General features: G+C 54.7%; 1 protein-coding gene across 4 annotated transcripts in view; it reads left to right on the forward strand.

Annotated features, from left to right (window-relative positions):
- Positions 1-493: 493 nt before the first annotated feature.
- The window catches only part of TNR (tenascin R), an 83421-nt gene continuing 70520 nt past the window's right edge, over positions 494-13394 (forward strand). For 3 of the 4 annotated variants that reach the window (XM_063344050.1, XM_063344052.1, XM_063344053.1), the window contains exon 1: positions 494-771. The gene's annotated coding sequence lies outside the window, so the exon portion shown is untranslated. Of the gene's footprint in view, positions 772-2079; positions 2099-13394 lie in introns of those variants that run through there. The other variant, XM_063344051.1, reaches the window with a different exon arrangement.

Here is a 13394-nt window from a genome sequence, read left to right on the forward strand (position 1 = left end):
AAGCCCTCTTTAAGTACTGAAAGGCCACAGTGAGATCTCCTCGGAGCCTTCTCTTCTCCAGGCTGAACAACCCCAACTCTCTCAGCCTGTCCTCATAGCAGAGGTGTTCCGCCCCTCTGGTGATTTTTGTGGCCACGCTGGTTTGCATTCACAGCCCAGTAAGGCTGAGGCCAAACTCAGTTGGTTCTCACTTTGTTTTGCATTCCATTTTGTTGCGTGGTCCCTTCCCCCCCCCTCCACCCCTTCCCCCCCCCCCCCCCCCTTTCTTTTCCAATCGCTTCTCTCCTTCGGGAGGCGACACCCGCCGGCGGAAGGTGCGTGGCCGTGGTGGCGGCGCGGGGGGAAGGGGGGGAGGCCGCGGGGCAGCCCGGGGGCGGCAGGGCCGGCCGAGGGGGACGGTGGGAGGCGATGCGGCGATGCCGCGTGGGTTTGCGGGTGGGATTTTCCTCCCTCCTCTGCCCACTAGGTGGCTGCGTGCTGGGAGAGCCCGGAGCGGGTAGCGGAGGGAGCAGAGGAGAGAGCAAGGGAGAAAAAAAAAAAAAAAAGAAACGAGGAAAAAAAAAAAAACCAACCCCAAGCTGCTGAAATTTAAGCAGGGGAGGGAGCGGCAGCGAGGCAGTCCCAGGGTCGCTCGTCTCCGCTGCAACAGCCAGCGGGGCTGCCGGCGCCAGGCAGGGCGCCAGGCCGAGCCCGGGCACCCCGCCGGCGCGGGGCCGCCCCACTTTCCTCCCGGCGGCGGCAGGAGGAGCCGGCCCGGCCCGGCTCGGCCCGGTGAGTGTCCTCAGCACCGCGGACAGCTCCGCGCTCCGCGGGCGGCCGCGCTCCGCGTTCCGGGCTCCGCGTCCGGCTCCGCGCTCCGCGGGCAGCCGTCCGCGCTCCCGCCTCCGCGCCCCGCTTCTCCGCGCTCCGCGGGTGGCCGCGCTCCGCTGCTCCGCGCATCCCAGCCCCGCGGGCGGCCGCGCCCCGGGCCCCGGCCGTCTGTGCTGTGCGCGCGCGCGTGTGTGTGTGTGTGTGTGTGTGTGTCCCCTCTCCCTCCACCGCCGCGGCCGGGCAGCAAGGCGCAGAGTTGGGCGCGGAGGGAGGCGGCGACGGGAAGGGACCCGCGGTTCCCCCGCCGCGATGCGGCGTCTCTCCGCTCCGGACACGGGGGAGCGTGGGGGGGGGGGGGGAAGAATGGGTGGGTTGGTTTTTTGGGGTGGAGGGTGGGGAGGGCAAAGGCTGCCTGTACTTTCTTTCTGCAAGTTCCTTTTGTTGCTGGAATGAGGTTAAAGAAATTTGGCTCTTGGTACCTGCGTCATACAGAGAGAGGAGACAGTTCGGGGAGGGGAGGAGGTTTCTTGCTGCATACTTGCAGGCAGTGCTGGGGGCGGGGGGTGGGGGTTCATTCACACCCTCTCCCCATCAAGCCCATGCTTCCTATCTCCTTCTCACCCCGTTCCCTCCCTCCTCCTGTCCACGGCTCCTCTCTACCAAGGGCTGAGCGCAGATGGATTCCCCGCAGGGCCGTGCTGGCAGCCGCTGGGAAGCGGCATCCCTAACCCCAGGCGGGGTGGAAACAACCCTGCCCAGCCTTTCTTCCCACACACGGCTGCCGTCTGCCTGTAGATGCTGCTGACGGACAACGAAGACCACCCAGGCCCTCTGCTGAGCCTTAACCCAAGCTTTCTACTTCAATTCACCAAAGTTTGAATGCGATTTTTGCCTCCTCTCCTGCCTGCTCTGGAATACCTTGTAGGCAGTGATGGTGCCTTTCTACAGGAGAGCTGACCCCTTGGGCTGCCCTGGAAGGGGCCATCTGAGAGCTTTGGGCTGAAAGATGCTCCCTGAGCCTTTGCTGAACTGCAACTTGTAAAGCCAGGGAGCAGAGCACTTGTTTGGCGAGGTTACTGCGGAGTGGAGCGGTGGTTGAGCATCCGGAGGAAGGGGCGGCAAGGGTGTTTCCAAGGAGCACGTTAATTAGGCATGCTTTGTTAGCAGTTACCTGTTACGGCTTCTGGCAGAATCTGTCTGTCTGGAGAGGAGAAGGAGGCTGAGCCCAGGCTGGGGGGATGCTTCCTGGAGAGGAAGAGGGTTTGCCAAGGTGCTACAGAGCCTGGGGGTAAGAATCTCTGTGTCCTGTCCTCCTGGCTGTAATTGGGGAGCACCTCACCACCATAAGCTCTCCTCTCCCTGTATTTGCTGAGACTAGACATCCCCTCCTGTGGTTTCAAGGAAGGGCCAGATTTTAAGTTGTTTTCTGGCGGACGCATTCTGGCTGTCCCCCCCACCATCGCACCCCCATGGGACTTCTGCCTGCAGGCAGGGAAACTGCAGCGCGGGGAGTGGGGGAGAGCAGGAGGCCAGGCAGCCAGGCAGAGGGGTCAGAGGAGGCTTTTCCTGCACCTTTGGTGGAGCATGAGCCTGGCTGTTTATTTGACTCTCGGGTCCGTGCTCACAGCGATGGGGTGTGAACCCCCAGGATGGGATGCCAGACAGGTGGGCTTCGTGGGAGCGAGGGGCCACAGAGAAACTCCGGCCCTGCCAACCTGCCCGGCATGTCCCCCCCCCAGGGCACCTGGGAAGCAAGAGGTGGTGACTCCTTGGGGGATGGGGCTTTTACCGGAACCATGGGGCAGATTCAGACCCCACAGCAGTATGGATCTGTATGTAGACCCATACTTCCAGGACTGGAAGGTGCAGTGCCAGCTGCCAGGGCTTATTGTGCTGGTGCTTGGGGAGTGGAGGGGGGGGATTTGGCCGCAAATCCTGGAAACCAAGGCTGGGGAGAAGGTCTGTTTTGGGCTGAGGTTGGGGTTTCCTCTGGGCTCAGCTCCTGGTGAGTGGAGGTGGCTCTGTGGGCAGGGACAGGCTGTGCTCTGCTGTGTCTGGGAGGCTACTTGTGAGGTACAGGAGGGCTCAAGCAATGCCAGTGGAGACCTGTCTGCCTTGCCCCCCAAACCCACTCAGAGGGGGTCAGCAGGTGGCTTTGAGCATCACCAGGGGGAGGACAGACGGCTGCAGTGATGGTTTGTCACTGCAGGGCAGCAACCATGGGGGAGAACATGGATATCTTCTTGTTCCCCTAATAGTGATGCTCCAGCCTACCCAGTCCACCCTGAAGTGGCTCTAAGGACCACATCAGGAGGCAGAAATAAATTTATGGGGAGCCCTTCCCTGCCACAGCTGCAGCTCTGGCTGCCAACAGCTTCATCTGCAGCTTGGGGGGGCAGGGACAGCACCCAAACTTGCTGGGCTGGCATGAACTGGGGGCTGCAGCTCCTGCCCCCAGCGCAGGGTGACTATGGGGCTCCCAGCCCTCTCCCTGCTCCCGTTCATCTCGCCAGAGCACATAGCGAATGCAATAAACGTGGAGAAAAATACTAATTAGCGAGTACAAGCGTGCAGGGTGTAAAGTAGATGTTTAACCATATTATATAAACAAACATAAAGGAGCCATAAATTAGTCAGGGGAAGAAGTCGATCCATTGACGGAACAGCCCAGGCAGAAGAGATAAAGGCAGCACTCGGTGACCAAGGGACAGGGACATGATGTGGCCGTTGCCTGTAATCCTCTCTCCTCTTAATTGTGCCTGTAATGAGAAATGAAATGTCAATGTCATTGGATGCTGCTTCTCCTGTAGGGCGCTCCTGGCCAGGGGAGCAGCAGCCTATGGCCAGGCCAGGGTTAAAATCCCAGCGAAGCCAAAGCCTCTTGGATCCTCCCAGCTCTCAGGAACTGGGCTCTAACTGTGCCCAGCTTGCTGGCTGGAGTTACTGGGAGGAGGCTACTAAATTTGATGGCATTACATGCTTGAAGCTCAGGGTCTCTATGGGACATGCTCTGTGATTAGTTCCTGGTCTCCCATAACCCACATCATTGCTCTCTGCTGGATGTCACCCTTGCTGTGCAAGAAATAAAATAAGGAAGTAAGAAGGGATAGGAATAGGAATTTAAAAAATAAAATCAAAAATAGGAGGCAGGTTTGGCAGGTGCTGTTCATCCACCCCTTGTTCTGTCACTCTTGTATGTCTCTCAAGGCAGGTCAAGCCTTCCCTACCGATGTACCTGAAATAAACCCCAGGGTGCACAGCATGATTTTATCTGACCTTTAGTTAAAGATCGTCCCCATTGACTGGGCACACCCCTGCAGCCCTCAAGCGGAGCAGCTTCAACTGGGTTTCATGGGGATTGAAAGGGCCTCTCCACTCCATCCCTCCCCACTGTTCTCTAGCCAAAGGAGGGGGTCGGAGCGTGGGCGCTGGGGCAGCATCATCCCTGCACTAATGAATTGATGATGGTATTCCCTGAAATAGCCCCAAAGTTTGGAGTAGTCGGACTGCTCCAGCCCCGGGATGGGCAGCTGGAGCTGGCAGCTGGCTCAGTGCTGTGTGTTGAGACACCACATCCCCACCCGCCTCTTGGCCTCTGGACCTACTCAGGGAGTTTTTCGACCCAATGAATATTCAAAGGAAAATCCTTCCTCACCAAAATCTTGGCACCAAGCCTCGCACCCACAGTCTGACGCGGGGTGCTGTGAGACCCTCTCCTCCTGCACCTTCCCAGTCCCCTCCGGCTTGGAACTTGATTTTATTTTCCCTTTATAATTACCCATCACAGCCTCTCCTGGCAGCTCCTTGATGAGGCCCAGGTAACTGTTTGGTTCTTTCCCCTCTCCCCTGTTTTCCTTGATGCTTTGCAATGTCAAAGCCTTGTATTTCCATAAACTGGTACATTTCTCCCCTCAAAGCATCTGCAGGGCAGTGGGTATGAAACAGGGAGCTGAAAAGCCAGAGCAGGCACTGGCGAGGTGCACTCAGCTGCCTTGCTTGTGTTCCCTGCTTCAACCAGCTGCCTTCAGTAAAGCACAATGCTTTTAATAAGCTGGCATGGTGAGCTCATCCTGACGGCATGTAAGCATCCGGGCAGCCGGGATTGGGAAAACACAGGGCAGGTGGAGGTGTCACGGCTGTGGGTTGTCATGTGGCCCCTCTCCTTCTCCCCGCACTGGGAACTCCCACAGGCAGCGATTTGATACCCCATGGCCAGTTGCTGCCGAATTTGCTATTGGGGTGGAAATCTCAGGGACATTAAATTATTTCCCCACGCTTCCTGGGGTGGCTGGTGGTAGGAAGGGGTCTGGGTCCCCCCAAAGTCCCCAGCAAAAAGAACAGCAGAGGTAGTGTGGGCTCGCTGAGGTCCTTGTGTCTAGGAGATCTGGTGAGCACAGATCTTAATCTGAATATTTTTATTCTAAAAGCTCTTGGCTTTTGGAGGCAGTGTGTCCCCAGACAAGCTGTGACCAATCCCAGCTACCACCTCCCTGCACCTCTCTTGGCTTTTTTGATCAGTAAGGGCTTTTTGGCAGGCATTTCTGCTCACTGTCTGTTTTCCCAGAGTGAGCAGAGCCCCAGCGCTTGTCCCCCCTATGGCAAGCCACCACAGGAGGATGAGGTTTGAAGTCTCCTGCTGTTACAGGAATTATTCAGGAGTGTATAATTGGTATCTGGGTGTCTGGTGGGTCTGGCATGCTAATGACCCACCTCGCTTTCCTTAGCCTGGCTGATACTCCTTCTCTTTTTTGGGGACACCTCAAGATCTCCTTCCTCTCCACTGATGAGAGGCATCACAGTGGGGAAGAAGTTATTTCGGCTTTCTGTCCTTCATGCCCAGGGCAGCTCCCTCCTATTCCTCTTACTTGTCTGGGGAGAAGATCCCACTTGGGATAGTGCAGGGATGGGGGCTGTGGATGGAGCTGGAGAGGTGCCTCGGGAGCAGAGATGCTCCAGTGGGTGCTGTCTCTCCTTCCAAAGTGCAAATATCCTCCCTGGAGGAAGGCAAACAGCCTTAACTCTGCCCACCCAGCACCACTCTCTTTTTCAGAGCCCTCCATCATGGGATGCGAGACAATGTCCCAAGGGAAAGCTGGTGCATTTGCATTAGCTGGAGCATGCAGCAGCTCGGCCTAATTACTGTTCCTTGGCCCAGCTGCCTGGGATTTGAAAACTGATTGCCGAGTCGATATCGATGTGTTTGGACCATGCCACGGCTGCCCGCAGCGGGAAGCAGGCACTCAGGGATGTCTGCCGCCCACCAACAGCCGGCATAGGGAAAGGCTGGGCTTCAGCTTTCAGAGCTCATGGCTACCAGGGGAGGTGACCTCTGAGTCCTGCCTGCACCAAGACCTGCCTTCACTGCACTGGAGCAGGGCAGTGGGTGCAGGACCGGTGAGCCAGCAGGTAGAACAGAGCATGTCCTGGGTCACGCAGCCCCTCGTGGTGCACACCCTTGGGGGGCAAGTCCCACCACTGCGGTCCTAGAGCATCATCTCCACCAGGGAAATGTTTCCCAGTGAAGCTCTCGAGCTGCTTCATGCTGGCTTCCTTCGTTTCGGCTGAAATTGCGTTAGTCAGCAGAAATCACTGAAAACATGGATTCCTAAAGTACATTTTTCATTTTCCTTATTTTTTTGGTGAGTGAGTCCTCTAATTCCTGTGGGGCTTTGCAGCCTCACCCTGATGAGTGCCACAGCCAGGAATAGGTCCTGTTGATGGAGTGCATCCACGTTCCTGATAAAAATCATGGGGTACAGGAGCAGGGAGCCACACCGGAGGCAATTTCGGTTGCTGGCGGCCGAGCTAGCATCGCAGACAGCCCAGCATCCCCTCAGCAAGTAATTAAAACACAGATTGATTTGGTTCGATCTGGTTGTTGTCCCCTGGGGGGGGCAAAGGGGCTCCCCAAGGGGACATGCTGGTGCTAATGGTCCCTGATGTTTCTCATGGGGGATTAGTACACAGCCTGGCCCTGCCCACGGCTGCGGGCGCAGGGTTCAGCCCTCCTCATGCAATGCTCGTGTGCGTGTGCTTTTATAAAGGATGCTTATACTTGCACAGAGACTTAAAAGAAAATCCCTCTGCAAAGCACCAGCATTAACTTATCTTTAATTACACAGTTAATTTATTATGTAGCACTAGTACCAAAGTAAACTGGGCAAACGGTTCTGAGACAGCACTCTGAGAATTGCCTCATTTACTAAATAATTTTAACTTAAGTAATTATTTCCTGCAAGGGGGACGATGCGGAAGCGCCTCAGGGGACTCTTCACTCCTGGCCACAGGAGGGATGAACCCTCCATGTAATTCCTCACTAATTACTTGATACCATTGTCGCCTCCTCCCTGTGACAGTCGCTCACTGCCCCGTGCACCCCAGGGCAGATGGGGTCCCAGAGGGTGCTTTGGGTGCTGCCCACGGGTCCTGCCGGCCTCAGGCTGATGGCATCCCTGAGCAGAGGGTGCTTTGGGTTGGGTTGGGTGTTTTTTTTTACTCCCCAATTTTAACCCATCCACTTGTCATTTTGCTAAAGCAGTATCTCATTTCGCTAGCCTCGCCTAATGAAGTCTAATTGCAGCAGGACACTGGTTAACATGCTGGGTGCTTTCCTGCTGGGTGGGTGGCAGTAGGCAACGGCCAAGGTGGAGGCAGGTAGTGTTACCAGCATCCCTGGTACCTGGTGCTCGTGGCACTGCTGTCTGCATCCTGAGGTCCTCCAACTGCCTTGTTTTCGGTAGGAAACACGCTTTATACAGAACTACTTCATTTCTGTTTTCCCCCTTCATCTTCCTTTCCAGCTCATGCTTCACTCCACGCTCCTCCCTGGCTCTGTCCCTGTCCCCCCATCCCTCTCCGGCTTCACTCGCTCGCTCTTCCCCGCTCAGCCTTTTGTTTCCCCCTGGGGCTTCATTTAAAAGCGCTATTGATGCTGTTAGGAGCTAATATGAAGAGAGTCTCTCTCTGGCTGCCCACCGCAGATGGGGACCTCGGCTCAATCCACGTCCTGTTCTCAACTGGGGAATAACAATGAACTCCGGTGCTGTGGAGAGACGGAGAAAGAGCAGCTCTGTGCTCCGGGAGACAGCCCTGTCCCCGGGGCCAAAATAACTCCACTTGTTTTATTTATCAACTCCGGGGGGATGGGGAGTGACTGGCATACAGATGTTGCCACAGCTAGCTCTGCTGGCCTGATGTGGCTGGGGCCAGCCCCACAGCAGGGTCCCATGCAGAGGGGGGACGCTCTGGGGTGTCTGGGTCTCAGCATCCCATCCAGAGCAGGAAAAACAGCTGGAACATGTTTAAAATAAAAAGTGACATTTTGGGCTATGGGCATCCCTGGAGGTAACGATGGATGTTGCCGTCTGAGCCCCAAGCACCCTTCAGCTGCCAGCATCTGACCTGCCACGAATTTCCACCCTCCCCCGGGCTGGTACTCCAGTGATGCTCCCCCAGTGGTACCCCCAGCCCGAGAGAGCTCAGCTACCCAGCAGCTCCGGTGCTTGGAAGGGGAAAACAAAATGAGGAAGAAAAGTCCTTCATCGTTTATGCACATACACAAAATGAAATGAAGGGCGATAGCAGCTGAGCTGATTTTTCCCCATCCCCTGCTCCCTCCCTGCCGTTACCCCCTGCACGCACACAGGCTCCCTCCCTCCCACTCTTCTCTTCCTGTGCTCCCACGAGTGAATTGGATTAGTCACCTTCTTAATTAACTGTGCTGGTGTGAGCTCTATTAGGTATTAAATGTTTGTCACAATCCAATTAAAAAAATCCATCCCAGCAGGGCAGGGGTTCGGATGTGCTGGGGATTTTCAGCCCTCACACCAGAGGCTCGGAGGTGTGAAGCCGTGTGGGACTGGGGGGGCTTGTGGGGAGTGTAAACCCCCCTCAATTCCTGGATAACCCCAGGGGCTTTTTTTGCCTTTGGGAAAGGTCATTCTCACCCTCTCAGCAAGGGGGAGACCCAAAGCTGGTGCCCTGAGGAGAGGCAAGGTTGTCCCCATGACACCTCCAAAGCATCCCCCGAGCCAACGTGAGTTGAAAATCATGATGGAGCTGGGTGAAAATCCACGATGGAACATGGTAGGCTCTGACGTTGTTGGCAGCAGAGTGCCTGGCAGCATGGGTAAGGCTGAGCCAGGGTAAAACAGCCCTTTGGAGGGGGAGTTTAAGGGCTGTGTTGTTAATGTGCAGGCTGGATGCTGTCGAGAGGGAGGTGGCATCAGCATCTTCAGCATCGAAGGCAGCTTTCATTTTGAATGAACACCAGGAATGAATGAGGTTTAGCTTCCGCTTTGAAACCAGCCCAGCTCCTGAGGATGGGCATGGCGCATCCTCCTGCAGTGCCCCGCTTGGTCCAACCAGTCCAGCTCCCTCTCTGGGGCATGTGCCCCATAGGAGATGTCCCAGGCTCTCCACTTTGTCGGATGCCTTCATCACTGCTCATCTCTTTTATCTTTTTCTCTGTCTTTTAGACCATTTCTGATCTGTAACAAACTTTCACCTCTCATCTTAGTTCCCTTAATAGCCTCTGCAAGAAGGACTTTATTAAAGCCTGGTGGAAACTCTAAATTCATTACAGCTCCTTATGCTCTGCCACGCAGCACTTTGCTGGCTCCCTCGGGTCAGGGCTCTGGTAGTTTATAGGCACCACACAAAGCACTTGGGATAGTTTTTCACAGCCCAAATTATTATTTATCATTTTAATGTATTTATTATTTATTTATAATTAACTATTTATTATTATAATTTAATTTGTTTTCTCCCCACACCAAATGGTGGGGCTCACTGGGCTGTGATGCTTCCCAGCAGCCTCCTGTGTGTGTTTTGCTGTAGAGGAGGTGAACCATTCACTAGATGGGTGGGTGAAGCATCATTTTGTGCATTAGGTTACATGTCAGTTGGTATTTTTAGGCTAAAAAAAGCCTCTCGAGTGAACCCTACGGGTACCTGGGGGTCTCGGTGGGTACCCACAACCACATGTCTCACCCATGAGGTCTCACAGCAGCTGATGTGGTCCAGGAACAGAGACCCTGATGGGTAGCATCTTGTTGGCAGCAGAGGCAGAGAGCTTAATCTCCTTAAATTTCCCTGTATTGATTGTGGCTTTATGGCTAAATCACTCGCTGTAGTGATTCATGAGCTTCCCTATCACAAGTGCATTAGCTGCCTGCAGGACTCCAGCCTTCATGGTGGTGCCTCGCCTGCTGTCCCCATCTGTGGGGCTTGGTGGAGGAGATCTGGCAGTGCCTGAGCATCCCTGTTTTCAACATGAAATGGGAATGCTTGGGCAAGCCCAGGGAAGAGGAGTGGTACGTGATGGCTTGTGTCCAGGGACACGGGTGCAAGTGCTGATGCACTGGAGCGCTTGCCTGGGGAAGCAGCTGGAGGTGGTTTGTCACCCATGGGTGCAGCACGGAAGGGGTCAGCCCTTCAGACCCTGCTCTCAGTCTCCCAAATGGATTTATAGGTGAATTATATCATATATCTTCTTCGGGTGTCATATCTTACATCCCATACCTGCAGGAGGGGGGTCCCTTCCACCTCCACTCTGAGTGTCCCCAAAACATACCCTCCTCATCAGGATGGAGGGCTGGGGACGGGATGAGAGGGATCTTGAGGTGTTAGCAGTGCCTAGAGCAAAGAATATGCCGCTCTGGAGGATTTTTCTTTAAGCAATCAATGGAAATGTATTTATCAAGTAGCCATGTTTGACCTGGACAAGTGTTTTACTGATGTAAACAAAGCTGGAAAGAGGGACAGGGGGAGGAGAGATAAGGAGGGCTGGGAGGAAAGAAACAGCCACAGAAAGGACCGGGAGGGAGGGGAGGAGGTGAAAGGGCCAGAAATAAGGAGGGACCCTGCCCTTCCCTGCCCAAGCTGCCGGAAAGCAGAAATAAGGGTACACACCCACCCCCAGCTTTGCACAGACCCCATCAGTGCTTGTCAGGGGCTGCTAGGTACCAGCAGGCAGGGTGACATCCCTGCCTGCCCCGGTGGGATGTCTCCAGCTGATGCAGGCAACTCCTCGGGGAGCAGAAAGCAAGCGGTTTACTTAAATTAGCAGGAGTGCAGGCAGGGGAAGAAGCGAGGAGGGCAGGTTTCCATGGAAATGGGAGCTGGAAAGAGAGGTGGCGAAGGCAGAACAGGCAGCCGTGAGCCTGGGCAGAGGTGATGCTCTGCCCGCCTGCCCCTCGCTGCCTGAGGGAGGGTTTTAGGATGTTAATTGGAGCAAAAAATTAATCTCTTTGTGATGGAGATGTGCTTATGCCTGATGCTTTGATAATGTCATTCTTCTTCCTCCATAGCATCCTTTATACTAGAAGATCCTCAGGAAAGACAAGAAGCAAATGACCAGCCTCGAAATGTTGGGTTGGGAAGTGAGAGTAGGCCGTGGGTTTGGAAAAAAGAGCAGTTTCAAATGTCAGGGGAATTTGTGTGATGAGGATGTGGTTAGCGGAGGGCAGCCAGGCCAGCAGGTTAATGTGCCTACCCTTTGCAGAATGAACAGGGGGACATTTAATGACTGTAAATAGCAAGGACTTGGGTTTTACATTTGGTCTTAAAAATACCCGTTAAATTCCAGGTGAACTCTAGCTCATCCATATTTCGGTCTCAGTCCATATTTCAGCTCCTGGGTAGGAGTCTTTCGGTCCTGCTCTTTCACATCCCCTGCGGGTTCCAGAGTAACTGAAGGAGAAATCCTCCTATGGGAGGCATTCCGTGAAGCTAGTGGCAGAGCAAGTTCCAGCCAGGAAAACCGAATTTCTAACATCATGGGGGCGTTGCGCATGTGGATTCTGTGTAAGCAGCAAGATGACCATCCCGAAGAGCATCACTTGTGAGCTGGGGGAGGCGTGTGCCTCCCTTCAGCCAGGAGCGAACCTCTTCTCCTCTGCTGCAGGCTGCATAAAGCAGAGCAGAGATGGGGCCAATCGTGCCACAGAGAAGGCATCAAGAATAAGGCATTATCTTGATTTTAAATACAGCTGGAGGTGGGGATGTGCATGCCATTGCTGCATCCTACACATATGCATGTCCCTGGCAGGCTTGCTCATACCTGGGCCCTGTGCAGCCTGGTTGGGCACAGGGGGAGTTTAGCAGCCTGGTCAGCAGCCCGTGGGTGATGATCCTGTGCCTGTGCAAGCCCCATCCCAGCACCAGCAAAGTGCTCTTCTCCCAGGTTCAGCAGGATTTGAGGCAGGGTGGTGATGCCACTACCGTGTGCCGTCAGGGACCATGCTGCGGGGCGATGCCCTCCTGCCGCAGTGCTGGTCCTCACCCTCCCCAGTGCTGATTTGAAGCCATCCAGTCCTGTGCAGACCCCCACGTGCCGCCACCCCGGAGAAGGGTCTGACCCACACCACCCCCCAAACCATGCCCAGATGGTGTTGGCTCAGACATCTATCTGCTCACCTAGCATATGGCCTGCAGCAGCCTGGCCACTGACAGATTTTTAATAAGCTGTTGCCTAACATGAGGCCACCGAGCACAGCAGGTTGGCACCGGTGGCTTTTATTTCTGCTTCTCCCAGGAGTCTGAGTTCCACTATGCCCAGTGCAGACGGACGTCTCATTGCATTGGGGCACATGGTCCACCTCACTCATCCAAGTGGGCCAATCCTCCATCAGCTGGGACAAGGTGGGACGGACCCCAAATTGGCTCCCAGAGGCAGAGGGAGCTGGGGCAAGCAGCACATCCCTCTGCCTGTGTCCAGGATTCCCACTCATCCTGCCTGTCCCTGCTGGGAGGATGCACATGTGGGACCTGTGGGAACCAGCATGGAGGATGCTGCTGAGATGCACTCCAGCGTGGCCTCCCCTACTCCTAAAATAAGTGTATTTGGGGAACGTCACCACAGAAACCAGCAGGAATCATCAGTCACCTGGTCAACACCAATGCTCAGAGTCCTATTAAACCGGACACCAAGGGAATTAGAACAGATCTAAGTTTTTGGCATATAAACAGAACCATTAACCAATGCTTAGCTGGAGATGCTTTCTTCAAACCTATTTTTACTCAGGAGTATTTTTTTCCACTTGAACATCCATGCCTCACTACCCAAACTGGGGGAAATTTGGCTTTGCTTCTAGGGAACAGGACTGGCTGAGGGATGTGGTCACACCAATGTGCTGACAGCAACCCACCTGCGTCCATAAATCACCCTCCTGGAGGGAAACTGCCTCCCTGACCCTGGGCAGTTAGTATTTGCCTCATACCCAAATGCACCAGGGGCTTTTATCCCCTCTAAGCTTTTATCCTCTCTTGTTATCCCCTTCGGTGTCTGATCCTCCCTTGAATCCCACTAAGCCACTGACGTGGTTGTACTCAAACCCTGACAGCCATCCAGGGATAATTCCTGCATCTGAGGGTGGGATGCTTCAGGGTGCTCTGGACCAAAATCAGAGCAGACTCAGGAGGGACCACTGGGCACCCTCAGCAAGCTAAAAATTAAATTGGAATGAAAAATTAGCTTTTTAAGGGGGGTTCTTCCCAAATCCTGTAGAAAGCTACAGAAGTAGATTCCCTGCCACTTTACCTTGATAAAAGCATTCACTCCAAATGAGATCGGAGGCACAAAT

Source organism: Chroicocephalus ridibundus, chromosome 8 (assembly GCF_963924245.1).
Source record: "Chroicocephalus ridibundus chromosome 8, bChrRid1.1, whole genome shotgun sequence".
Taxonomy (NCBI): domain Eukaryota; kingdom Metazoa; phylum Chordata; class Aves; order Charadriiformes; family Laridae; genus Chroicocephalus; species Chroicocephalus ridibundus.